Source organism: Macaca nemestrina, chromosome 13 (genome assembly GCF_043159975.1).
Source record: "Macaca nemestrina isolate mMacNem1 chromosome 13, mMacNem.hap1, whole genome shotgun sequence".
Taxonomy (NCBI): domain Eukaryota; kingdom Metazoa; phylum Chordata; class Mammalia; order Primates; family Cercopithecidae; genus Macaca; species Macaca nemestrina.
In genome coordinates this window covers 104,997,934-105,023,659 of record NC_092137.1, presented here as the reverse complement: position 1 = coordinate 105,023,659, position 25,726 = coordinate 104,997,934, and the positions used below count along the sequence as shown (strand labels likewise).

Below are 25,726 nucleotides of genomic sequence, written 5' to 3'. Positions count from 1 at the left end.
GAATCTTAAATTTTCCCACTATTTAATGAGATTATTCAGTTCTTAAAAACCTACACAGCTTGTGTTTGATGATGTTTATTAATATCTCACAGGTTTTCATTCATTCTTTCATTCATTCACTCACATGGATTCTTTGTATTGAACTACTGGTTGCAATATCTCACCAAGCTGTCCTCTGCATAACCCACTATCCCCTGCCTCCCACCCCTTCCGTCTTTCACAGAGCATGGTGTGCAGTGGAGCCAAGAGACCTTGGGCACTTTCTTTAATACTATCAAACCTCTATTTCTTTGCTTTTGCAGTGAGGACAGCACAATCTCATGGGGACATTGTGAGAATCATCCAGGCTAATGTGTGTGGGGGCTTTCTGTGATGTGCCACCCAAATGCTACTTCTAACCATTTTCTTTTGTGGAAAGCCCAGGTGCTTATTCATGTAAAAGAGGGATTGGACTTGCCAGTGTCTGAGGCTTCCAGTATTTTTGTACTTACTCAAACCCTCCATCACTCCAAGGACAGTGCTGGCTCAGGACAGGCTGAGTGGACACCAAAGTCTGGCCTCTCCTCCCCTTCCCATTCAATCCTGACCAAGCAGAACCTGCACTGTCTATACTCAGCTTTTGCAAATATGCTTAATGCTTTGCAAGCCTGTTGTCTTTTTCTTTCTTCCTACATAATTGTTTGTACTTGCTTATGTACCTTGAGTGGAGGATTCTTTTTTTTTTTTTTTCTTTTTTTTTTGAGGCGGATTCTTGCTCTGTCGCCCAGGCTGGAGTGCAGTGGCACGATCTTGGCTCACTGCAACCTCCGCCTCCCGGGTTCAAGAGATTCTTCTGCCTCAGCCTCCTGAGTAGCTGGGATTACAGGAGCCCGCCACCACGCCCGGCTAATTTTTGTATTTTTAGTAGAGATGGGGTTTCACCGTGTTGGCCAGGATGGTCTAGAACTCCTGACCTTATGATCCACCCACCTCGGCCTCCCAAAGTGCTGGGATTACAGGCATGAGCCACTGTGTGGCCGAGGATTCTTTATATAATCTAAATGCTTCTTCACCTCACTACCTTGGGTACAATGAGGTCACAGGGAACTGTGTGCTTGGCTCCTGGGACTGGAGAGGTGTGGCTAGGAACTTAAGGCTACCACCCTCTGCCATCCTCCCGTGGTTCCTCCTAGCCATCTCAGGTGGTACTCCAGGGTTGCCATGTTGCTTTCATGAATCTCTTTTCTGTGCCTCTTGCTTCTTGTCTGTGTCCCCATCATCACTCTGCTCAGGCTGCCCCTTGAAGAGTGGCCACCACCACTTTCTCTGGACAACTATTAGCTGAACATCTACAGAATGGGAAGGGAAAGGCTTCTCTCTTCCTTTGTGACTCCTTTGCAGGGATGCCTGAGCTCCAAGATGTTCTAGCTCTTTTCACTTTGCATACACACGACCTTTTCTCTGCAAGGAGGCTCAAGTAGTGTTGGCCTCATTCTATGCAGAAACATTTCCATTTACTGCTCAGGTCCTGTTTCCAGATTGGTTCATAATGGTGGCTTCTTTCCCTCAGGATCTGTCCCCTGAAGTTCCTCACTGCAATTTGGCTTTCTTGAAGGCATTGCCAATGTCATCAGACATGTCTGTATATGTCCAAATCCCAAATTGTTTGTTTGTTTGTTTGTTTGTTTTTTGGAAGCTTCCCAGCCCTGCATAAATCAGTTGGCACAAATAGACTGAGGAGTGTGGGGTGCAGGGAGCCCAAAAGCTTATCCGGGACATAGAGTTATACCCAGAAAGCATGCTAAGGTGGGCAAAATCCTCTCTGCCATTCTTCATGTGAGAAGCACCTATAGGTAGGATTAGGTAATTAGAGTTTTCACTGAAGGTGGATGGTGAAGAAAATGGCCTGCCCTGCCTATGTGAAGAGTTATTGTTTCTTTCTCTGTCATTTATTTATTTGGGAAATAGCACCATAGGGTCAGCATTGAAGAGAGCAGGAAGCTTTGAAGTATTTTCAGGAGAGTGATGAAGGAGAAGCCAGGGAGCACAGAATCAGGAGAAGGCAGTAGGTGGATGAGGTCAGGATCCCCTGCCTCCTGCAGGCAGGCTGTGGAGCTCAGCAGTGAGCTCCTGTCATGGGTGCTTCCCCAGCTGTTGTATGGAAGCCACTCAGAGAATGGCTAAGGCCCAGAATCAGGAGAAAGGGAAAAGGAGTGAGGGTGTAAAGGTAGTAGAGGGGAGTAAAGTTTCTAGATTGGTTCTGGGGATGCAATAAACTTGAATTGAGAAGAGCCTCCAGTCTGTCCTCAGAATTACTGCATTAATTGCAAAGGTACGATAGACACAGAGGATCCTTCTCCTCAAGGAAAAGGAGATGTGGGATCCTTTACTCATCCCTCATCCCACACTCACTGAGTGCTCTCTGTGACATTCACTTTCGAGCCCTTCTCTGTCAGGGGACTGGCAGGACCTGCACTTGACTTGTGTTGGTGCAAAGTAGGAAGGAAGACTGCCCGCCGGTGCTTCCATTGCAGAGTCCAAGCCCGGATCAGGAACTGCTGTGAGAAAAGAGAGTACAGAGACTGGGAGACCTTGCTGAGAAAGAACAGACAGGAGTCAAAAGAGGGAGTGAACGCCAAGCAAAGAGAAAAATGAAGAGAAATGACTGCCCGGTCCTAAGACTAATTGTGCTGCTAGCAATAACTGGGAAGTTGGGAATGGGCTCTGGCTTGGAAGGAAAGATAACAAGCTCTGCTTTGGACAAGTTTTGTTGCAGGGGTTGGAAGGCCAACCAAATAGAGATCTTTCAGAGACAATAAGAAATATGAGATAGGAGAAGGACAAGGGGTCAGGGTTTGAGAGTAGGCCGAGCAGCAGTCAGATAATGAGAGCAATGCCGGGTTGGTGAGATAATTCGTTTGCCTACTTAAGAAATATTCACAAGCCTGTAATCCCAGCACTTTGGGAGGCCGAGACGGGCGGATCACGAGGCCAGGAGATCAAGACCATCCTGGCTAACACGGTGAAACCCCGTCTCTACTAAAAAATACAAAAAACTAGCCGGGCGCGGTGGCAGGCGCCTGTAGTCCCAACTACTCGGGAGGCTGAGGCAGGAGAATGGCGTGAACCCGGGAGGCGGAGCTTGCAGTAAGCTGAGATCCGGCCACTGCACTCCAGCCTGGGCGGCAGAGCGAGACTCCGTCTCAAAAAAAAAAAAAAAAAAAAGAAATATTCATTGAGTGCCTACTGTGTACCAAGCATGGATCTGAGCCCTGGGGATACTGCAGTGAATCAGACAGGGAAGGTATCTCGAATGATTTGTATGGAGGAAGAGAATAAGTGCTGTCAAGTCATGAATGAGGCTGGGGGAAGGAGAGAGCATCAGTGTGGGAGGTCAGCCCGGGATGCAGGAGGCCAGGAGAGGAATAATAGCATGATGGATCAGCTGGGGCCTGAGCAGACCTGCATATAACAGAAAATCCAAACAGTGGCAGCCTAAACAAAGCAGGGGTCTTTAAGGATTTCACAAAGCAAGATATATGGAGGTGACCATCCAGCTCTGGTTCAGGAATGCCATCAAGTAGAGGACCAGGCAATCTGCTCTCCAGAGCTGCATAGGCAACTGCCTGCATCGTGTGATCGGAGAGTCAACCATGGTCCCCCTGCCCCCAACTTCAGAACCTTGCATTTCTTCCTTCTCTGGTTTGAGGCTGCGGTTTTCCAACTGTACTCTGTGGTGCCCTAAGGAACTGTGGTGATATCTCAGGGGTAGCCATGTGGACTAAAAGGCCAGCCAAGGAGGCTGGTCCTCAGGCACAGTTGGTCAGAGTTTAAACAGAGCCTTTATCAGAGCTATATTACATATGATTATATGCATATATTAACCCCAATTGCTCTTTCTCAGAAGAGTCCCTAAAATGAATGTTTCCTACAGGAACAGGTTGCCTGAATAGCTTTCTAGAGTGAGCAGGGGCTCATTTGTGAAGACTACCCACCGCTGCCACAGGTGTAGCCTACGAAGGCACTGGATAATGTGTACATATGTGTGTGTACGCATGCGCATGTGTGTGCATGTGCTGCGTATGCACTCATCTGTGTATCTTTCAGTGCCATGTACCCTTCCTCCCCTCAGTGACCTGAGCCCTTCTCTCCCTGTCTCTGCATCCTACCCCCAAAACATCCCTTATCCATTCCAAATCTGGGGTCTTCTTTCCAATTCTTGTCCTAAAGCACAGTACCGTGTTGTAAATTTATTTTAGAACTTGTAACTCTGGGGCATTTGAGGTGGGGAGAGAGGAGGAGAAACAGGCAGGGAGAAAGGTAGTCTAGAGAAGAAGCACAGGATGCTAAGTCATGCTTGCTTCCAGGGAGGAAGTCTGGGCTGGTGGAATTTCAGCTGTGAGACCATGCATAGTCCAGTCTCCATGTCAGCGCCATCACTCTCCTAGACTTGGGAAGGGACCTCACATTTGGTAAGAGTAAACTGTGTGCCTGACATTGTCCTATGGGCTCTCCTATAATCGTTTACTCTTCATACCAACCCTGCAAGACAGGCAATTTTGCCCTCATTTTATAAATGAGGAAAACTTGCTTCATTTGTATTTGAAGGCTGCTGTGAAGGCCAAGAGAAAATGTGTGGAAGAAAAATTTAAAACAGGGGAGGTATTGTCCAAGTGCATGGGTCGATATCCCTGGCTAACTTTCCACTTGACCCATAGGCCAATTTAGTACCAAAGAAAATTCATCTACCCTCTTTCTGTCCCTAGCCTACTGATGACAAAAATGGAGCATGGAAGGAGAAGGTCCAGGAAGATTCTGTATTTCAAGGGAATAAGATACAAGTCCTGCCACAAAAGCCTCTAGAGAAGCAGGTAGAAAAATAGCCAGTCTTGTGGGTGAACTGAGGGTGCATGATATAAGCTCTGGCTGGTGACTTTATCTCTCCAAGCCTTAGTTTCTTTATCTGTATAGTGGGATCAATAATAGGACCTGCCTCATTGGGTTGTCGTGAGGAGTAAGTGAATGCACATAAAGAAACTGGGAGTGTCTGCCATGGCGACAGCTTAGTAGCTGTTAGATTGAGTTATTACGGTTTACAGATGAGGAAACTGAGGGACACTTTCCCTAAATCCCAAGCCAGGAGACTTCAGACTGATCTCTGTCTCCCACTCCTGCTCAGAGCCCAGCTCCCTGGAGCCCTTTCTGTTGTTTACACATGTGTGTGGGAAGAGCTGCTGGGGAGGGTGTGTGAACAAGGCTTTATGGCCTGAGGAGGGATTGGAGTCGTGTTTCCCTGTGGGTCTCATTTCCCAATCTGGCAAGGCTTATTCAACTCCCCACTTTCCTCACTGCCCCTCCCTGCCGTCCTCCCTGTCTCTCCCTTTGTGAAAGGCCTGTTTCGACTCCTGGCTAGGAGAGTAGCAGTTGGAAATCCCTTCCTATTCTAAATTTCTAATTTTATTATAGTTGTTTATAACTGTCTCAAGAGTCATCCTCAGGGACTATATTTCCCCTATTTTGTCGCAGACTCAGACTAAGACTCTTAAAAGTCTCCTTAACTTTAACTTTGTAAAAAGATCCATGGAACTGTTTCAAAGGAAGTTGAGTATGAATGAGGAAATGTGAAAGAAAGAGGGAGGGATGGGGAGAGAGAGAGAAGTTTCTACACTGGTTGATGTAAGATCAACAAGACCCTATGGATTTGAGCCATCTGTGGAGATCCTCAGGAGAGAGAGACGGCCCAGGATGGTGCAGGAAGTGTGGGGTAGGTGGGGTGTGTGACCGGGATCCTAGGTCTTCCTGTAGTTTGACCCTGGTACTTCCCACAGAACTGAAATGTGGGTGTCTCAGGAACCTTCTAATATGAAGGGGCTGAGTGGGAATCTCCAGCCATAGTGGCTTGAGAAGGCTCCAGGGAAAGGTAACCCATTTACTCACAGCAGCCATTAACGTTCAGACCCAGAGGAGTTTAGCAGATTAGCTCTAGATTTATAAGACCCAGGAAAGTGGATATCGCGCTGACCAGGAAGGGATGGGGCTGAGGGAAAAGAGGAGACCAAGCCTGCTGGACCGGATTTGGAGGCACCAGTGACCCAGTGACCTGGGGGAGAGGCAGATTTTGTAGGGTCTTCTGGGACCAGTCCGATTATCTTGGATGGTGGGCCTGCTAATGGAGGTGGGTTGGCTTGTGGAAGATATGAGAAGGGAGAGAGATCAGGATATTTTATTTAGAGAATTATGTTAAAGGGTGAAATCTAGAAGCCACAGTCTGAAAGAATTTATATTTAGCGGGAGAAAATCAAAGGATGCAGAAAAGAAAACAAGACAAGGAAATTCTGGCTGTGTCTAAATCCCAGAAACAGGTGCTCAGACCTAAAGAGCTGCTGCCAACCAGAGCTCTTGGTGGACTGACTGATGGCAAGGTGTCCAACTTCTTAGGGTCTCTTGAAATCTCTTTCTTTTGATGCCACATAGAGGCTGTAAGGGGAGAGGTACTTGTTCTGATACCCTGAGGGTGGGCTTTGAGCTCTACCTCCCCTTCACCATCTCATCCTTGGGAGTACCCCATGCTTCCTGGACTCTCAGGGGTAAAGCCAAGATTCCCAGGTGGGGCCTGTCATCTTTGGGGAATGCCTGCCCCACACACAGAGCCTAAAATTAGAGCACATGGCTGTAGGGTGTCGTGGGTTGATCTAAGGTGTGAGCATCTGCCAGGGTTATTTTATTATCTCCCTGGCCTGAATGATTCCTCTCTGTTTTAAAACAAACATAAAAGGGTAAAACAAAAATAAAACAATGTGTTCTCAGTCTTGCATCTCACCAGTCTGTAGGTTCAGATAATGACATCCGAATCATAGCTTTGAGCCTTGCTACCTTTGAGCTCCCACCTGCTTTACAGTGTCTTACTGAGTTCCCTCCTCCCAAACATTCTTGGACTACCCCTGGGGTAGTTGCTACAGGCTGTGCAGTCTGAGCTACCATTTGAGGCTGGCTTCTGTTACTTTGGCCTGTCACCTCTACTATTGAGCAAGAGTCTTTGTTTGTCCCAGGATTGCCACGATAAGGGACTCGCTCTGTCATCCCAAATTGCTGCCAATTGGCTCAACCACTGATGTTCGTAGGAAGTGAGAACATTGTGTCCCCAGTGCTTCATTGAGGAAGATCTCAAAATAGGGTTGTCTGTACCTCAAAGGGTTACAATTTAGTGGCACAAAATTTAGTCAGTTTACAAACACACAGACGTTTCTTCTCTGTGTGTCTTTAGGAGAGCTGAGTTGAGATGAGTTCCTAATGTTACTCAAATGCTGCACACAGAGCCACCATCAACTCTAAGTCCCAGCCCTCCTGCTGTGTCTGGTTCACCTTGGTAGACTTTCTTACTTTTGGTGACTTATCTCACAGGGTTCATATCATTCCTTTCTGCAAATGGACTTCCGTAAGGAAACACCAAATAGCTCACCAGACATGTCTGTTTATGTGCAAACTCCTACAGAATCAGTTTAAGATTTTTTTTAGTGATATCTCATTTCTGCTGTAATCAAGGGATCACATAGATTTTTGAGACAAAGGTATTTTCCAGCTCCATCTAGCAGAGTGTTCCAGAAGCTCCCTTCTGGCCCAGTTGGGACACCTAGTTATTCCAATTAGCAGCAATACCTAGGCAGAACTTTCCTGAGGACCAAATCTGCCAAGAGTTAGTCCAACACATCCACTACCACCACGAAGCCCAGGACCACCTTCCCACCCCACTGTGGCTGAAGAAACCACACTCCTGGGGCACGACATGCTCCCAAATCCCTGCACCGAATTATCTCATCTTGCAAGCCCTCCACTATTTTGGGAAATCGATACTGTCCTCTGTCTTATGCAACAGGGCACACTAAGGACCCAGAAGGGAGAGAACATTTACTTTAATTAGCATGGACTATAATGCAGAGAACCTGTAGCCATGAATCAAGTGTATCCAGACCAGAGTGGATGAGAGAAGGCAAAGGTCTCCTTTTTCAAACTCCTGAAGCTTCACGCAGTGTCTTTTCTTGGTCACTTATTATCTATGGGCCAGGTGAATGTGCCTTATTGGATTCTTGTCATAACAACTCCACTGCCCATAATATCTTCTCCCTTTTCTTTCCTTCCTTTCTTTTCTCTATCCCTTCCTCCCTTCCTCCCTTTCCTTCTGTACCTTCCCTCTCTCCTTCCTTCTTCCTATACACCTCACATGCTGCTGGGTACTAGAGGGATGACGGATGGGTAAGACATTGTCCTTACCCTTGAAGGGCAAGCGCATCATATGATGGGGAAGGCAGATGTGTACACAATTAACTATAATAAAATGTGTTGAGCAATATAATGGAGATCTGCCCAAAGTGCCCTGGGAACATGGAGGAGGGAGCAAAGAAGCTGCCTTAGGGGTCATCAGGAAAAGCTCCACTGAGAAGACGATTTCTGAGCTGCCTTTTGAAGACCAAATAAGAATGTCCAGGTGCGTAAAAATGGGAAGGGCTTTCCAGGAAGGGAAACTGTGGAAACAGCGCAATGGCATATAGTCTGATTTGGCTGGATAGAGTAAGGAATGCAGGAACATTTGAACAGGTAACTCAGGATCAGTATGGGATGGGATCTGAGTGTCATGCCTAGGAGCTGGCATTTTGTTCAGTATATGATGGAGAGCCACACACAGAATTTTTCTTTGGGCAACACTTCTTGACTGGCAAGGCTCACACAGCAATACTCAAGGTGGGCAGTGAAATTTGTGTGTAATTGTGTTTAATCAATCAACAGATCGAGTTGGCCAGTGTTTGCAAGGTTCTGTGTTAGCTACAGTGAGACTGCAAAAGATGCATTATGATTCATATACTATAGGAGATCAGATTCATCCTCACTTAGAAAAAGTTAAGGGTAGGAAGGGGGAGTACAGTATAAGATTGTGTGGTTCAAGGACTGAGCAAAGACAGGAGAGAGCAGGGGAGTCTGAGTAGGTCTCCTGGAGGAGGGGGTCTGAAGGATCAGCAAGAGGCCATTCTTCATAGGGAAGCCACATGGACAAAGACTTGCATGGAGTGTGTGTGGACAGTGAGGAATCTGGCCTACCTGGACATACACTGGGATGCTGGGAAAAAAGAGGAAATCAGAGGGATGGTTAGATGAAGGAAGGTCTTGAAGTGAGGTGCAGCATCACAGGACCTCTGGGTGGGGAGGAACTTTAAAACCCTTCTAAATAAACTGTACATGCCTCACCAGTCCTACATGTGGGTTTCTTCTGTAATATCCCTACACGTGATCATCAATCTTTGTTGGGAAATATTTCAAGATGGGAAAGATAATTTCACCTTTAGATGTCTCTGTTGGAAAGTCCTAGCTCATGGTTTCTGGTGTTCACTGATTTCAGATATCTCTCTCTGTGTCATCAGCATCTCTCCTTGTTTGCTGCAGAGCAGCTCTTCTGATTTTCTAAACAAGCTCGGCAACCTTTTAACTTCCCCTTTTCCCGGTTGGAAACTCAGTTTCTCCAACTGTTGTTCCACAGGTTCAGCTGGTGAAGGTGCTCCCTTTGATTCTCCTTTGAAGTAGGATCTGCTCAGGGCTGTTAGTCTGGACACACTTCAGTGGGTGGTGACTAGCCTCTGTAAAATGATGCATTTTAAATGGTATTTTGTGAAAATGAGGTGGGGCTGAGAGTTCAGGATAGGCTGGGATGACTCAACTGCAGGAATATCAAATTTGGGGAACCTTGGATCTGAAAGCCATGGCAATAGCATGGGCAGAAGAGGGGAGCTGACTCGGGAACGGTTCTGAATTTGCTGCTAGAGGAGGCTGTGGACATTCATGGTTAGATTGGAGACATGGGATTTGGATTCATGAAAAACAGGGAGCCTGTATAGGGACTGAAAATATACAGAGGAAAGAGCCATCAAGAAAGACTCCTTTAGGAAATCCTCAGCGTACAGACTGGAGGAGCTCAAGACCCCCACAAAGAAGATAGGGACTCACTGAGTTTTCCAGAGAGCAGCATCGACGACGCCTAAGTAGAAGGTTTCCAAAAGGAGAGAGTAGTTAGTGAAAGCAAACGCTCAGGAGGATAAAGAAAATGAGGCCACTGGGTTTACCTAGGGGGAAGTCAGTTTCAGTAGACTCAAGGGGGCCAAAGCAACCCTGGTGGAGATTCAGAAGGGACTGTGTGTCTGGATTCCCCCCTCCCAACACCCCCACCACAGGAGAGCTACATTTCCCCCTCTCCCCTCAGCCCACTGGTCCCTCCCATTGTCTACCTTCCTGCCTTCACTCCCAGTTCCTCAGTGCTGAGCCACCAGTTGGTGGTCTCCTTGGTGGCACGGCTGGGTCACTTTTCCCCAGGAGGGAAGCTGGGGTAGTCTCTCATCAGGGTGCGGCTCCTCAGCGGAGGCCAGGCCCACCCAGGCTGGCCAGCCCACTGTGAGAGCAGTCTGCACTGACAATGCATCAGCCTGGCAGGTGCAGGAGAGAACCAAGGTGCTGCTCTGGCAATGACAGCCTCACAGGCCTCTGGGGTTGCAGCTGAACTAGGGAAATGTATTTCACTTGACATCTGAATACTATGGTTCCCAGGGGGCAGAGGGCAAGCTGGGAGAAGTTCCACCTCTCTCTCTCCCTGTCCAGCCCTTTCCCTACAGGGAAACCCCAACACCATGGTGCATCTTATGAACTCTGTTTCTATCTCCCTCAGCACTGAGCAGTCTGCTCTCCCCTGGCCATCAGCTTCTTACTGCCCAGGAGCTCACTCTGGTCTACGCCAAGGGCAAATGTGTCTGCTAAAGTTAAGGGCGATTTCCAAGCTTCCTCGGCAGAGACCCCAGAATTCTAGTAATGAGGGAGACAGGTTATGCCAGGCCTGTTTCTCCCAGGATGCACTGGGAGCCTGGGAACCAGGAGGGAGGGAGGAGGCTCAGCTGAGGAGCTCAGGATTTAATTCTATGCATCATTAAGTAGTCCTCTGAAAGTAGTGTCCCCCTATACATCATCCATGCTTAGTAAACAGCACGCTGACATTACATTAGCGGCTGGAAATGAATTTTCTCTTTTATAGGGAAATTGAGAATCCGCCAAGAAGAAAGAAAGAAAGAAGAAAAAAAACCTCAAAACCAATTATCTAGGCATTTATGAGTTCCACCCTGGTCCCTCTCTCTCTCCTCTCTCGCTCAGATGCAAAGAAGCATTTAATATTTAATATATTAAGAAAAGAAAGAAACTTTGATAGATTATGTGGAATCTGGCGTTAATTCTCTCTGCCCCTCCTTACTTCCTCATTCTCCCCTCCCGAAACCCCTTCGCCTGGTTCTAGCTGACATTTAAATGGATTAAGGTGTTCAGATTTCCTTAATAGTGTTGACATTTTGGAAATATTTCTGGCTTTTTTTTCCTCTCTCTCCTCTAAATAATAATAATAAATAAATACTGGAATGGATCTTCCCCCTCCCACTGGAAGGCAGGCTCCAGCCCTGTCCTACTCTCTAGCACTGAGGCGATTTACATTTTCCATTCTTACTTACAAGATTAAGGACAAAGAGAAGTCAAAGTCCTCCTTGGGAGATAGTGGGCTGAGTGTGGGAGTCAGGGTGCAATTAGTCAGATGGAATTCTGCTGCTTGCTAACTTATTTTCCAGACCTGCAGCCCCTTCCCCACTTCTTCAGGGTTTGGCATGGGAGAATCTGTCTGCCTGTCCCAGGTCTTGCACTGTGACTCCACCCTGTCTCCGTGGCTCTTCCTTCTTGTCACAGGCACCATCCTTCCTCTGTGTAATGTGGTCGGGCTCCTCTGCAGACTTGTCCTCACTTACCAGGCAGACCAGCCTGGGAGTTCCCCTTCCCTTTAGAAATATGGCCTGTAGTCTAATGAGGAACCCAGAGAAAAGGAGGTGCATTTGATTCTGTCTATTCACTTGTCTCCCTGGAATTTGAGTAGCCTTTCTTGCATTGAGCAGTGGTGTGTTCCCATACCTAGATGCCAAGGGCCTTGAGTGGTCCATGTCTTTTTAATCTCAGTGTCCCAGCTCACAGCACAACACTTGGTACATAGTAGGTGCCTATAAATGTTTAAGGCAGGAAGGAAGGAAGGAAGGAAGGAAGGAAGGAAGGAAGGAAGGAAGGAAGGAAAAAGGAAAGGGAAAGAAGAGGAAAAGAAGACAGACCCCTGCAGTTGGAAGTCTTCATTGGTTAGCTAACATTCTCAAATTCCTGGTGCTCTATGTGGCCTCCAAACAAAAATTAATCAGCAGATGTACAAAGTAGCATGATGCCCAGCTCTGTGCTGAGTCCTGCCCATCAGTTTCCCGGAATTTAATGGTTGTCGTTATTGTTGTTTGCAGAATTAACTGATAATGTGTATAGAGAACCCAGTGTTCCCGAGAGCACATCCTTCTTCATGAATATCAACTACAAGGAGATGGAATCAGATGGCCTTGGAGAATAATCTCAGTGCTCTTATTTAGTATGGGCTACTTGATCACTCAGGACTCAGTTTTCTGATATGGAAACCAGGGTTGATAGCAATCCTGACCTGAGGACACTACCGTGACTATTACGAGGATAACACACACATTCACTGATTAAGAGGGTGACCACACCGTGAGTGGTCAACAAGTTGTACCTGCTTTGTGTTGTAATGTTAGTTAGGCATTTAATCCAGTAGCTGAACAATAATGGTTTTCACTAACCAGGCTGCACTGGTCAACATTTGAGAATATTCCCAAAAAGAAGAAGAAAAGTAATCATCAGAACCTATTATGAGTTCTAACCTGATCTCTTCCTCAAGTTCTGTTTTTACATTTGATGCAAGGAAGCATTTGATGTATGACAAAATAAAAGCAACTTTGAGAGATTTTTGGAAGAGAGTTTCCAGAAGTATCTGTTAGAAGAATTTCCACTGGCTTTTGGCCACTTTAGCAGAATTAGTACAGGTTCAGTGCAGACAGTGGCCTGAGTTATAACAGGTGTGATTCATTCTGATGCTCACACATCTCTGCGGGTGGGTCCCCACCCGCTGCCTTTACCTCCCCGTGTTTCTGCACCTACCCCTAGCCTTGCCACCTTGCCACCGGTCTGCTCCTTTCAGTATGCAATGATGTGAGTGTTTTCTAGGGACAAATACCCCCATTTTAAAGAATCTGGATTGCCCCATTTCCACAAAGTTGACTTTTATTCTGTCTTCCAAAGATATCCCAGCCCAAACTTCATGAAACCACTTTCTCCCTTGGGCTGTGTGTGGCCTGCAAGAGTGTTATGTGCATCAGACTTGCTTGGTTTAGCAGGGGACTCAACAATACTTCAGGGCTTGGTTTAAATTGCTTTTTTTATATCTTAGTCGTAATCAGCCTGGAGTCTACTTTGTATTTTTGCCCTTTCTTTTCGTTTTGAGATCCCTACTCTGCTAATCTATTAATACTTGCGTTTTGAGTCATTGACTTTAGATTCACTGCTTTTCATGGTCTGCAACTTAGTGTCTGTTAGATTCAAAAGAAGTGTCCAGCACATGTGATTTGCCAAGCACTGTAAGAGGTGCAGGATTAACTGATGACTAAGACACATTTCCCTTCATCAAGCTTACGGCCTAGAAGGACCTAGAGGGGATCAAGCTTGCAAACCAGTAAACAGTGCCTACAATCAAAGAGCATTCAAAGGACTGAATTGGCGTAGATTGGGGAGCAGGAGTCAGGGAAAAGACAGGAGGGAGTCAAGAAAGAAGAGGGCATTCTCCAGGCAGACTGGTGAGGGTGGGGTCAGCGGAGAGGTTGTGCAGAATGCAGAATTCACGTACTCACATTCCTCTTTTCATTTAATAAAGAAGGATTTAATTAGGCTTTTTTTTTTTTTTTTTTTTTTTTGACAAAGCCTCACTCTTGTTTCCCAGGCTGCAGTGCAATGACGCGATCTCGGCTCACTTCAACTTCCATCTCCCGAGTTCAAGCGATTCTCCTGCCTCAGCCACCTGAGTAGCTGGGATTACAGGCACCTGCCACCATGCCCTGCTAATTTTTGTATTTTTAGTGGAGACGGGGTTTCACCATGTTGGCCAGGCTGGTCTTGAACTCCCGACCTCAGGCGATCCACTTGCCTCGGCCTCCCAAAGTGCTGGGATTATAAGCATGAGCCACCGCGCCCAGCCTAATTAGGCTTATGTTGGATTAGATGACCCTAATTCTATTTGATTGAGTGTATTCAGAAGATAAGAGAAACAGAGTCCTGGTTGCAGACCTCAGGTCTTAGCTTCTGCTCTTCTGCTTTCTTCCCTCAGTTGCCCCAAGAGCTTCTATTAATTTTGTTTATATTATATAGGCTTTGAGTTGGTCACCCCATTCATTCACCCATTTTTTCTGGTTACTGGTGAGGTTTATTGGAAATTTGTATTTTCTCTTCTGTAAAATGATTATTCATGATTTTTTTTTGACTTTTTGTTGTTGTTGTTGTTAAGCTGTTTGCCTTTTTCTTACTGATTTGCAGAAATTTTGTTGTGAAAACCTGTGGTTGATTATATGTGTTGCAAATATTTTCTCCCAGAATGTTCCTAGCCTTTTCTATTTTTTTATAGTGTATTTTGATGAGCCCACATTCTTGATTTCGGTGTAGTCAAAGTTAACAATCTTTTCTTTATGAGTTTTATTTTTTATATTGTGTTTTAAAACAAAAGTATTTCCTATCTTAAAGTCAAAGATATTCCCTCACATTTTCGTCTAAAGTTTTAAATTTTACCCTACATATTTAAGTTATTAAGTCACCTAGAATTGATTGTATGTTTACTGTGAAGTAGAATTCCAATTTATTTGGTTTGTATGGTTAAATAGTTGTTGCAGTGAGATTTGTTGAATAGTCTGTTCTTTCCTTGTTGACCTGCACTGTCAGTTGTATTTATATGAAGTGGTGTTCATACATATGTGGATATATTTCTGGGTTCTGTGATCCTTTCCACTGGATAATTTCTCTATCTTGGCTCTGCTGACAGAGTAGCATATTCAATGAAGCTCTTGAGTCCAAATAGTGTGAGAAGGAGCTCAAAAGAATTCCTTTGGTTCACAGAGACCCTTCTTTATAGGGGTGGTTTAATGGTGGTATATAGGGGTGGACTTGAAAAAAAGGATTAAAATCCCAGCTGTGGCACATATATGTGTGACTTTTGGCACATTTTTCAATTTTTCTGAGCCTCAGACTCTTCATCTGTTAACTGGGAATAGAAGTTTCAACCCGAGAAGCTGCTTTGAGGATTAGATTGAATTTTGTATTGTAAAGGCTGTGAAAGTGCCTGGCATTATAATGGGGCTGGTAGGTGGTGTTTTGCAGCTCTCCTAAACTAAGGCTACATGGACATTTTCTAATAGCTTCAGCCCAAAGTGAGTCAGGTCTTGGAATTACCCCACAAGAAAATGAGACATAAGCCCCCAAATGAATTATTTGTTTCAGATCACCGAACTGTTTTCCCAAACCTCCTGACTTAGTTCCAAACTCATTTTAGAGGGCATGGGGCTGTGAAGTTTCTCTGCTAAAAATGATTGAGGATAACTGGGAAAAGGAAGCTTGCTATGTATTACTGAATTAGGAATAGCAGATGAGGGAAAAAGTCATGCAGGGAAAGTCATTGTCAAATGCTTGAACTCTAGGTTCTGAAGTCCAACTTAAAGAAAGGCTCTTTTACCATTTATTGGCAATATAATAATTTAAAAAGCACTTTATAATAAATAAAGTCCTGCTGTGTAATTTGGTCCATTTTATTCTTTTTACACCATGAGATGGTTTGAGATTTGAAGTTGGCTCTGAGAGTCTGAGACATGCTCAAGTTTACAGAGCAAGGAGGTGAGGTTGGCAGTTCTCAGACTTAGGCTGGGCAACACAAATTCTCTAGTTACACACAAATGGTGACTCTACCTTTATGTACTGAGATAATTTCAAACATGTTTTCCACCATTCTTGTATGTACTCTTGTAGGTCAGCTCACACTGTTCATAAAACATTATCACTAGCTGGGCCAAGATTTCTAGTAGACCTGGGGTTGGGCATTCTTCCAGGCAACTGCCAAACTCAACTCCCAAAAATGCAAGCAGTTTTTAAAGTATTGTTTGTACACAAATGGAAATGCTTTATATTGCACTTCCCCTCATGCATTTGTTATGGAGTTCCATCTAGGGCCAAGATTGTCCAGCATATATTGGTCTTGAGACAATGGTGAGGCTGGTAGATACCTGTTTACATGCCAACATGGCACCAGGAGTTCCAGGCCAGGTTTTACCAACCTCAAAGATGTGGCCAGGGTCTTTGGGCACTTGGTCCTACCCTGGCAACACCTTGAGAGCAGCATCCTGGAAGCTAAAGGAGTTTGACAGTTGCCTGAAAGAACTCCAAGTTTCTGGGTTTCCTTGCCTGTCCCAGGCCATCCTCTCTCTCTCTCTCTCTCTCTCTCTCTCTCTCTCTCTCTCTCTATCTCTCTCTCACACACACACACACACACACACACACACACACACACACACACACACACACACAGAGCTTCCCCTTCCCCAATCTCAGGTACTCAGCCCAAGAGCGCCAAGGACTTCCTTACCATCTCTAAGTTTTGATGCCTTCAGCTTCTTTTTCCAGCATCTCTCATTATTGTATTGAAATGTTTTTTAATTGAAATGCTTCTTCCCACTTCCCTAGCAGATAGAAAACTTCTCTGATGTCACTCAAGACTCAGATGATGGCCTTCTGCTTCTCTCCCTTGTTCCCCACACTCAAGGAGTCATATATCTCTCCTCCTTGTAGACGACCTCTCAGTCTCATTACTTAAACCGGATCATTGACGAGAACTTTAGACTGGTGTCTCCAGGTATCTATGCATAGCTCCCTGTGTTCTCTTAAGCTCTCCTCTCCTCATTAACTGTGACTCTTCGACTTTTTTTTTTTTTTTTTTTTTTTTTTTTTTTTTTTTTGTGAGAAGGAGTCTCACTCTGTCACCCAGGCTGGAGTGCAGTGGCACGATCTCGGCTCATTGCAACCTCTGCCTCCTGGGTTCACACCATCCTCCTGCCTCAGCCTCCAGAGTAGCTGGGACTATAGGTGCCTGCCAGCACGCCCAGCTAATTTTTTATATTTTTAGTAGAGACGGGGTTTCACCGTGTTAGCCAGGATGTTCCTGATCTCCTGACCTTGTGATCCACCCACCTCAGCCTCCCAGAGTGCTGGGATTACAGGAGAGAGCCACTGCACCCAGCCAACTCTTCTAATTTTTATTTATCCATCAGTGTTGCTAGGATTTCATTGATGATCAAGACTCATCCTTGACGTCTATCTTCTTTTTCATTCTTTATGTCTTATTCAGTAATCAAATCAATTTATTCTCCCCTTCATAACATCCCTTCCCATCATTATTGCCAGAACCCTGGTTTAGGCCTTCACACCATGTTTCAATAGCTTCCTAACCTGATTTCTTATGGACAGTTTCAATGCCATGTTGACTCATCATGCCCCTTCTCCACACCAGATTTTACAAAGGCTTCCTTTGCCAACCCTTATGGGAGAGCTTTACAACCCTTTTAGTAAAAGGACTTGTCTTCACCCAAACACATTCACTAACATTAAGGTTTCTTAATTTTTGTAGCTACTCTCACCACCATGCTTATACATTTATGAAATTCTGGGCTCACTACTCCCCAGAAACCTTCTTAGATCACCCCCTTCCACCGAGTCCCCTTTCTTTCCTATGGGTCTCTGTGCAGGCACGTCATTCTTTGGTAACATCCTGCCCGGCATGACCATCATCCTGATTCATGTACATATACCTTGTACCCTGTGTCTGGCTGCACAAAACTCCCGCTGCTGCTCTGAGTCACATACTATTTCTCTGATGCACTGTCATTCATTAAATTCAGTGGAATTAATGGATGGAATATTGTTTCTCAGGTTGGGGTTGGCCTCCTTTAAATTGGTGCAGACTTAGGATATCTTCCTTGATGCTCTTGTTGTTGCCAGACCAACTCTGTATTTCTCATTGACCCCTTTTCTAAACAATGTGCTCAATTTTCCCAGCTCTCCTTAGTTCCTAATTTCTCTCAACAATTCACTTCTCTTGCTTCCCTTTTGGGACATGGTCTTGATTCACATCTTACTGAGCTCTCTGGGACACAGTATAATAGGCTATAGTCATAGACACAGGAAAAGGGACAAGAAATCAGAAAAGTGTATTACTTTTGTAGCACTGAGAAAGTCACTTACCTTCTTTGACTCTCCATTGTCTTCCACGGTAAACTACAAATAGTAGTATTTCCCTCTCAGGATTGGTGTATTATCCAATGAGATAATCAACATGGAAAACCTTTGCACACCATGACGCACTATGTGAGAGGTATTATCAGCCTTCCTTTGCATCTTCAGATATCGCTATCTCTACCCCAAAGTGCTTCCTCTACCTTTCATCTCACCTGCTGCCTCCATCTGACTCTGGCTGCAGCAACTTAAGTCTTTCCCTCTTTGTGCATTATTTCCTCTCTATTGACAATCCTTTCCCTGCCTTACCCACTGTCCCCACTTTCCTAGCATATAAACAACCTCTTACTTGATCCTTCTATCTGTTCCACCTCCCACCAGCCACTGTCCTCTTCCCTTTCCTTTTGTAACCAGAGAGGACAACAAGTAGTCCCTCCTGCTGGCTCATTGCCTACTCTTTCCACAGCTCCTGCATTTCTTCCCAATGACTCTCCCTAGGCCAGCAGATCTGTTTAACTTCTCAGTTCTTATCCTCCTTAAACTCATTGTTTCATCTTCTTTTCTCATTCAGTATCACCCCATCCTTTTACAATGGGCTTTTCTCCAGGCCTGGTCTTCCTGCCATCGGCTTTGCCCCCACACAGGGAACCATCATGCACTGCATTCTCTTATTTTACTCCATTCAGATTGAGACACACTGGGAGTACTGTGTTTCTCGGTTTCACCTTCAGTGAGAATTATGACTAACTCAGGGATATTCAATAAGGAGGACCAAGATGGTAAGGGCACTAGAATTATCTCCTTGTATGGAACACTTGATAGTTTCCAACAACCTACAGAAGAGGAAATTCAGAGGAAATGTACACTTTGCTGTCTTAACACATTTGAAAAGATGCAAAAAAGCTTCTGTTTACTGATTTGAATCCCTACAGAAAATGGAATTAGACAGAAACTACAGACAGGTAGATATGGAATCACTAGCAAGCAATACATGCCAGTCTTGTGAAGGCTCTGCCATCAGATGACATGGGTTCAAATCCCAGATCAACTACTTCTGCATGACCTTGGGCAAGCTATATCATTTCTCTGTGCCTTCATTTTGTCATCTCCAAAACAAGGGTAGATAATGACAGTGCCTACCTTATAGTGTTATTTTGAGGATTAAATAAGACAGTGAATATAGAGCCTAGAAGAATGCCCAGCACAAGGAGACTCCTCAATACATATTAGCTGTCCCCTTCTCCTGCTCCTCTTTGTATCATCATCATTGTCATCATCACCACCCACATTTAGAGCTGTCCAGTAATGGAGCCAACTCTTCACAAAGCAGTAGATTTGATGTTTCTAGAAGAATACTCAAGCCAAATGGTACTGGGGACATAGCAGAAGTGTCTGTTTTGGCGAGGTTGGCAGGACTGGATGCTGTCAAAAGTCCCTTCCTATGTTTGCTCCTCACCACAACTTTCCCTGAGCCTCTCCCATTCTGGGTTCTCTGGGTCCATCAGTGGTGGTGCAATGCTGTCTGGCACTCAGGCCTAAATCATCCCTTTAGTTCCTTGACTCCCTCTTACATGTCTCACCTGGCAGACAGAGAGGCTTCCTGAGGGCAGGCCCTTACAAAAGGAATCCACGTTCATAAGCCTCCATTCCCAACCGGAGTTTCATGTCTCCTCACATCACTAATGCCAGTATCTTTGTCCCTGCCCTCCTAATATTTGGCCATCCTGTGGAATCAATTTGGTATCTAGCTTAAACCAAGTTTCTAAATCTGTTTCCATGGTAGAATTCAGGACCTGGGATCCACCCACTTTCTCCCCAAGCTGGCTCCAGCTTTGTACAAGCAACTCTCACCAAGATCATCAAACTAAGGGGTCAACCAAAACACACATCTTTTTATTCTTCAGTCACAGGGTCTGTGATTCTTTCATTGCTGAGTCTCCTGCATCCATCTGATCATTTCTATTTCCTTTGTTCCCACCTTTACGCAGGTCATAATCTTCTCTGCTCTATTTCATAACTCATAAAAAACTCTTATACCCAGCTTCTTCTCTCCAACACCATCCATTTCTCCCTTCTTCAAACATTTTAGTGCTTCTATAGCCAATGACAGAGAGTTCAAACACCTTAAGTTGCACCCCAAATCCTTCACATTCTGGCCAATTTTCTTCTATAGCTTTCTTGAAGTATAATTTTATGCAATAACATTCATCCGTTTTAGATATACTGTTTCATGAGTATGAGAATATGAATACAGCTGTGCAACTTTCACCACAATCAGGATTAGTTCATTTCTGTTACTTCCCTGTGTCCCCAGGAACAAATGATGCTCCCACTGTTTCAACCCACTTCCTGCCATCTGTTGTCCAATACAGCCACTAGTCTGCTTTCTGTCATTACAGTTTTTCATTTTCTAGAATTTCATATAAATAAAATCTAACAGTATACAGTTTTTTATGTCTGACTCTTTCACTTAGCATGATGCCTTTGAGATTAATCCATGTTGTTGCATATGCCAGTAGTTCATTCCTTCCTATTGCTGAGTAGTATTCCATTGTATTGATGTAGACATTTGAATTGTTTCCAGTTTTTGGTGATTATAAATAAGGCTCAAATGAACATTCATGTACAAGTCTTTCTATGAACATACAGATGATGACTCCATTTATCCCACAAGCAATACAGGACATGCCCACTTTTCTTCCCATTCAAGTCATTGTAATAAAGATTTATTATTCCTTGTGCTAGACATTGTATAGGAATACAGACACAGTTAAGCCCCATGGAAATTACAATATAGTGGGAGAAATAGATGCACACATAGGTCATTCATGTGCAAAGCAGATCACCGAGATAGAGGAACCAACGAGGGGACAGGGAGAGAGCACATTGACTGAGGGGATGGGGGAAATCAGGAAGGATTGCTTAGAGGAGGCAGAAGCAGTGTGAATAAAGACCTGGATGAAAGAATGCAGGACTTGTTTGAGGGCTGACAAATACCCATGTTAAATTCTATCTCACTTGGGCAGCCATCCCTGTAAAGCCATCGTAAGTGCTTGTCCTCCTCAAAACTTCTGCAGTGTACTCTTCATACTGCCAATCAGCTTTCCTTGTCAGGAGAGGGAGTCTTTCAGCCTACTTTGCAAATAAAGCTACATCCCAACAGGGTCTGAGCCCAAGAGCCAAGCATTTGATCCAAGGGGTGGATGGTGATATCCTCAAATGTAGCCCGAGGAGAGGTTAGGATACTGGACAACATGTCTACACTAATTGGGAAGCCAGCCAAAGGGAGGAACAAGTCCAGAGCAGACAGGAGCAGTCCTCAACCTGGGCAGCTGGTGCACATGTACACAGGTGTCTCTTCAAATTCATTGTCTATGGCAAAGCGATGTCAACTCCTCATGGATGAATGAATGAATGAACATATGTCACCAGTAGGCTCTTGTATGTATTCCAGTATATTATACATTCAATCAGGATCAATCAGATTTGCAGACACTTGAACAACCTAGAGTTCTCACTTGCTGCTTTCTGGTTAAGTGCTCAGCAGTCCATATGCGGAGTTGAATGTCTAAGAAAATAATTTCTTTGCGTTCTGATGCTGTAAAATATTGTTTGGATTAAAAGGGCAGGAACAAATTGATGGATCTGAAACTTTTTTTTCTTTTGGCTTGGAGATGACAGGGCAATCCATCAGACAACTTCCTTGGCTCCCTGTGACATTTCAAGCTCAAATGTTATAGCTTTCTTATTTTTTCTTTTCTCTCTCTTTTTTTTCACCCCCAGATCTCTATTGAACTGTGCCTCCAGGAAATGCATCCTGTTGATGTGAGTTCTATGACACTTGTCATACAGCAGGCACTCGGTAGAGGCTTGTGGAATAATGGCTGTGAGTACTCAGGTTAGCTTAGCAGGTTGTGCCAAAGATGAGGTAACTGCTTAACTCACCTATGATGCTGTCTCCATCTGTGCCCTAGAGCATGCAGCAAAGAGTTCTTTCAAAACAGAGCAGGCTCCAGACAATGTTCAAAGATACAGCTGCCCACAGAATGTGATTTCAGCAGCTGGATTATATGCAGAGAGAAAACACGAGAAGTCAGAATGCTTGGCCCTTCACCTGGATCTGCCACAATGCATTATGTGAATTTGGAAATGCTACTTAACTTCTCCAAGACACAGCTTATCAATCTTTGAGCCAGAGAAAATAAGTAAGTATAAGAATCAAGTGAGGTAATGACTGTGGATACAGTGTAAAAATACAGAAAGTAGTTGGAAATGAAATACATGCTCGGTAGTAGTTATCTGTTGATATATACCGAATGACCCCAAACCTGGGGGAATTAAAACAACAATCATTTATTAATTATCTCATAGTATGATGGGTCAGAAATCTGGGAGTGGTGTAACTGGGAGTCTTTGCTCACAGGCTCTCAAGACGTTGGCTGGAACCATATCATCTGAAGGCTTGACTGGGGCTGGAGAATCATCTCCCAAGATGGGTCACTCACGTGGCTGTTGGCAGGAAGTCTTAGTTCCTTGCTGACTGTTGTGAGGAGCCTGCAGTTACTCTCCATGGAGGCTTCCTCCTAAGACTGTTTGAGTGTCTTCACCACAGGGAAGCTGGCCTCCCACAGAGTGAGTGATCCAAGGCAGATGTCATCATGTGCTTTATGACATAGGTGCAGAAGTCTAACACTGTGATTGCCTCAATACCCTATTGGTTCCCCTGGTCACCCCTATTCAGTCTGGGAGAAGACTACACAAGGATATGATTTCCAGGAGGTGGGAATCACTGGGAGCCATGTTGGAGGCTAACCTCCACATCCTCTCTCAGTTTAAATGGTTCTGCTGGGAAATAAGGGATATAGTTGATTACCTCTGAGGTCCTCCCCTTTTAACCACATCCCTTCTTGCTCCAATTAGCCCTCCCTCAAGCCTCCTATGTGTTGCTCTCCTTTCCCTTCTTGCTGAAAATTCCTGCTGTCATTGTCTGTCCCTTGTTTCATACTAAAAATTCAGTTTTAGTCTCTAACAGGGCTCTGTGGAAATGGCTATGCATAGCATCTGAAGGAAGTCTCTGGTGCTCTTGTCTTATGGTGCCGGCCTTGTTGGTTTGTCATTCTCTTGCTGGTGCAGCCCATTGCAATTTGCATGAATGCTCATGTGAGATGGGGCCCCTCCTTTGAGAGTCAATAACAAGGTGACCAGTGTTGGCAGTGAGTGAGCATGCTCTGGTCTCTGTCTTCCTCACGTTTGTTGTTTTCCAATGTGTGTTTGTGTCCAGGCTCTCACTTGACTCTGGCAGCCCAGGTAGACAGAGCAGGCATTGCTCCTTCCATTTTGTGGGCTGAAAAACTAAGGCTCAGAAAGTCCTAACTGAGGCATTTTCTGGAATTGGGAACACAGGAAGGAAACATATTGAGTGGTTAAAATATGGAGTTTGGCTTTAAACCTCTTGCACTTGAGGTATCTGTGGCGTATTCAGTAAAGTTAATATGCAGCCTCGAATACACCTTCCAGATAATTAACTGGGCATGGAACGAGATCTCATATCCTGATTATTTTGCTTTATCTGTACATTTCTCCACTCCCTCCAGCTGTTGTACTGTGTTCTGTCTTCTTGGTCCCAGATGTCTTGGCTTGGTTTCCTCAAGGCCATCCTCCTTTGCCTCACCGACCTCATTGACCTGGTTGCACACAGCTTTGAGTGCCCACAGACCAACTGAAGGAGAATTGCTGTCTGCTGGAGAAGGTTCTGGTGGAGGAGTCTGTGGGTCCCTATGAAGAGAGGCTGGGAGAGGGTGCAACAGCATACGGGCTTCACCATCCATTAGCAAAAGCAGAGGCTTTTAAAACACAGTCCATCCATCCAAACGGGCCTTCATGTCTACTTCCATTAGGTCCCAGGGCCCAGGCCCACCTTTACCACTAGTTAGCTGAGAAGTACTAGGGCTGAAGGTACTGATATGGTGCTTGCTGGAGCCTGCCACACTGTCCCCAACCTACCTATGCCAGCTTAGTCCTCAACCGCAGTCAATTGTGCTTTCTTCCACCTTGAAAACTCTTTGAAAGAACACAAGAAGTGGGGGTCCCTGAGGGCCGGGCACCCTTGATGTTCAGGCCCACAGGCCTTTTAGGCAGCTGCTTCTCCAACCTTATCTTCCTTCTGCCTCCACGGAAACCTGAGAAAGACGGAAAGGGGGAAGCGGCTGTGGTTTCCCAACACAAATAACCCCACAGAGCTTTCTCAGCAGTGACCCTTAGCCTGTTGTGTCAGCCTCAGGCTGAGGGAGGAAGGAAATAGACCTTCTATTGAGTATTTTTCTTCCCCTGTCAAGAAGATCAGAGGAACTAAGAGGGAAAGAAAAGGAGTCAAAAGCACCTTGTGGCCTCCTCCTGCAGGATTTGTGTTGCTCTTCCCCTCCCCTCTTGAACTCTAAGTAAACAAACTCCCCAGCCAAGGAAGGCCCCAGGCCCAACTCCAAGCAGGCCATAAATAAGAGCCCTTCAGCCTTTCACTCTCGGGCAAGTCGGGAAGGCCTTTCTGAGTGGAACATTTGATAGCGGGGGAGCGCTGGGGGGAGAGTCCTCGTGTTAATTGAATCCCAATTTCCTTCTCCCAGGCCCACTCTTATCTTTTTAATTATACGAAGCCTTTAATCTTCCCAGGACCTGTCTCTGTCATTAATGCGTGATCCTATTAGAGATAGGGGTTTGCTCAAGGGTAATGGGAGCCGCAAGCAGAGGCCTTTGGCAACTTTTTTGCTTTCTAAAGCACCCGGAGTTACCTGCGGCTGAGACAGGGAGACATTTTGGGCTCCCCTCAGCTCTCAGATGGTGTTCCTTGGGCCATCTGTGCTTAAACCGTGTCTGAGATTAAAGGCAAGAGCCTCTTATGGTCAGTATCTGTTGTGGCTCTGAAACTGCAGAGTAGCTCACTCTAGCAGCTAAGGGGCAGGTGAGCTCAGGCAACCTGCTTAGGAAAAAAAATCAGACAGATTGTACTCGCAGGATGCTGGGTGCCCAGGTGGCATTCCAGAAGCAGTTGGGGCATTGCACGCTTCCTAAACGTTAGAGCATACCTTTGGTGCTTGTGGATAAAGCTTATGTTCTCACGGGCTTTCCCTAACATTGCAGAGATGCATTACTTCCAGGTGACAATGGCTTGGGACACTCCAGGGTTACATTTCTCTTCAACTCCAGCTGCCCTGTCAAAGGGCTAATGAGCTGTAAACCAATACTTAGGAATGCAAAGGCCACACCCTACTTGAAGGGGTTTGGCTCATATTAAGTGTTCAATAAATGTTTGCTAAATAGTTTTTAATACAAGAGTTCCAAGAGCAATTCACTTTAGAATATGAATTCACAGGTACTTATTGCAATTACAGCTTCTCATTTATGGCTCAATTCTACTGGACTTTTTTTTTTCTGGGCTACAAGGTGGCCTGTACGGTCCCTTCAGCAAGGTAGTCTGATATTTCACATGCCCCTAGGTATACAGAAAGATGGGTAAGGCTGAGTCCCTGCAAGGGGCCTCATGCTCAGT

At 45.2% G+C, this 25,726-nt stretch overlaps 1 long non-coding RNA gene across 2 annotated transcripts in view; it reads right to left on the bottom strand.

Annotated features, from left to right (window-relative positions):
* The window catches only part of LOC105471773 (uncharacterized), a 58,221-nt gene extending 35,303 nt beyond the window's left edge, over positions 1 to 22,918 (bottom strand). The window contains exons 1-2 of one of the 2 annotated variants that reach the window (XR_011611980.1): positions 22,689 to 22,918; positions 22,129 to 22,244 (exon numbers count right to left, since the gene is read on the bottom strand). This is a non-coding gene — a long non-coding RNA (uncharacterized lncRNA). Of the gene's footprint in view, positions 1 to 22,128; positions 22,245 to 22,604 lie in introns of both variants that reach the window. The other variant, XR_011611979.1, reaches the window with a different exon arrangement.
* Positions 22,919 to 25,726: the final 2,808 nt, after the last annotated feature.